Source organism: Oryzias melastigma, linkage group LG2, assembly GCF_002922805.2.
Source record: "Oryzias melastigma strain HK-1 linkage group LG2, ASM292280v2, whole genome shotgun sequence".
NCBI lineage: Eukaryota > Metazoa > Chordata > Actinopteri > Beloniformes > Adrianichthyidae > Oryzias > Oryzias melastigma.
Window position 1 is genome coordinate 13,421,747 of NC_050513.1, and position 2,669 is coordinate 13,424,415.

Genomic DNA, 2,669 nt, shown 5'->3' on the forward strand with positions numbered 1-2,669 from the left:
TTATATTATTTTAATCAACTCTCGGTTTGTGTTAACAGATCTATGGTAACAAAAATGTCCCTGTTATCGGATCAAAAACATTCCAAAAAGTTCTGTTTTTTTATGATTTTGTAAATGAACCTCAAAACAATATGCATTTTGAACAATCAATGTTTCGTGACATGATGTATATACCTACGACCCTGTGACGTACTTTTCAGAGTTAGCTAAAGGCCATGTCACAGGGCCGCTACGTGCATGTTGTGCATGTTTTATGAATGAAAATTGGTCCTACTGAATTTACGTGGAAAAATGATAAAAGTTGTGGTTTTTACATGAAATGTATGACAAATGAACTACATTAAAACTACAGATGAAGTACGAATAAACCGCGCAAAGAAGATGTAAACCTGCGCGTGATTGAATTTCTTCACTTTGACATCAGAGCTCTGGGCAGAAATCGCATCGCGTTTTTGTTTTAAATAAAGTAAAATAAGTTTAGGCGCCAGCCGAGGCTGGCCGCAGGTAGGGACGAGTTGGAGATGTATTTGGGGAGATTTGCGAGAATGGCGTCACGAGTTGATGGCCCCTCCCCCGTCACTGCATGGGGAACCCCCACTCGGGCTGCTGGAGCGGAGAAAGATTGAACAATTTTATATACTCGTCACACAGTACATGAGTCATGCGTGAACTGTTCATGATTATTGGAATCCGTCAGTGATTTGTGCATCAATTATGCAATATTAGCATTAAATGTGCACCGTACATGGAATATAAAAGTTATACTTTGGTGGTACATGTGTGACAAGTTCATCAGACATACATGGAGCGGTCATGGAAAGCCACAAATTTGTGTATGCATCTGGCAAGAATCACACACAATTGTAAAATATGCATGAACTTCTTAGTTCTCAACCAATCAAAACCTTTTGAACAGTTAAAAAACAAATTCACGCAAAAACCTGTTGGTCAAAACCATAGACATATATTATCTCTGGACAGATCGAGGTATCGGGAGAGGTGGTCAATCAAACGTTTGATGCAACACATGCTTTTACAGAGGCCTCTGATTGGTCAATTAACTACTTGAATAACTTGCAATAACTAACATTAAATAAAATGAATATTGGAAAGATGTTAAGAAGAAGGTACCAATTAAAGTCCGTGGGATTTTGACTTTTTTTGGAGCCAGCAGGTACTTTTTGGAACACGAGGGGTTGAGCTGTCCATTGTTGCTACTGTCAATGGTTGAAACTCTTATAAAGGACGTATATCACGCATGTAAAACTAAAATGACATACATGGACAAGAAGAAATTGTGTGACATGGCCTTAACAGGACAAATTTTGTATTCAAGACGATGCAAGGTCGTATTAAAATTTTAGTAAATGTTCCCAATGTATTCCCATTTTTTGGCAAAGTTGTGCATAAATAATTATTTTTTCCACAGCTTCTTTTTGGCAGTTATCTTATCCCATACACTAAAGTTCGTCAACAGAGACTATGATTGTAAACCGCTTTGGCCTTTTACGCCATTTACCATATTTCCTCTTCATAAAGTGATCCAAGATTATTTATTAGTTTTAGTTGGCAACGTTAAAAAATATATTTCCAATGTGACAGAAGTTAAAGAACTTTAGTTCAAGTTAAAACAAAATAGGTGAAATCAAGTTAAAAATACCATCTAAACTCAAAAGGAAATCAGGAGTTTGAGAATAGCAAAAGCAAATTTTCCATGGATTTAAGCCGAATTTTTCAGTGGGAGATGGTGTTAAAATTTAAAGCGGCATCTTCTCGCCCTCCATTCAATCAGCCAGTCATTTCCCACTGACCTCAAACTGCTTCAGAGCAGCCAGTGGCTGGACCAAATGATCCAGAACCTGCCGCTGTAAAGCGGGCAGCCTGCAGAGGTACGGTCCATCATCAGCCTCCTCCTGTGCGAGATCGCCCCCTCCCCCATCCCGCCGCTCTCCTCTCCCTAGCAGGGATGTGTCCATGAATTATGTGCAACTTCCCATTGAAATTAGAGGGCTCTGAACCATGAAAGGCACCACAGGTACGGGCTGAGCAGCGGCGGCTCCGCTACATGCCAGGCCTCCGCGCCGTAAAGCTCCGATGGCAGAAAGACACATGGCCGCTCGTCTGTAACGTATTAAAAGCGGGAGAAATAAATTACCCCAGTGCTCTGAATTATGAGATGTGTCTCAGGAGCTGGAGATGCTTCATAAGTTAGAAATCAGTTTGAGCTTCTTTCCTCCTGGACTCTTTATTTTGTAGTTAATTACTACGGTGACATGCACGGTCTCTGTAGGTCCTCATTCTTCAAAACAGAAAAAAACGCCAATGAATTAGCATTACGAGAATCAGAGTAAAGAATCAGTCCTTAAAGTTTAAACCTGCCATGAAAAAAAAAAATTCAATGTTTCCATTTGGATTCGCGTTTTTGCTAATTATATTCTAAATCAAGAGGTCTGAAACCTTTAACATGAGAAGAGACGGTTGGTTCAGTTTCTGTCCATGCTCAGTGAGAGCCGCAAAGTTCCTCCTCACTGTTAAAAAAAATACACTTTATTTTTGTGGCCTAAAGCCACTCATTTATAACATGTAGATTTGAAATATTAACAAAAATAAAAAGATATTATTAAATAAATAAAATGATAGTCACATGTTTTTCTATACACAGTGAAACA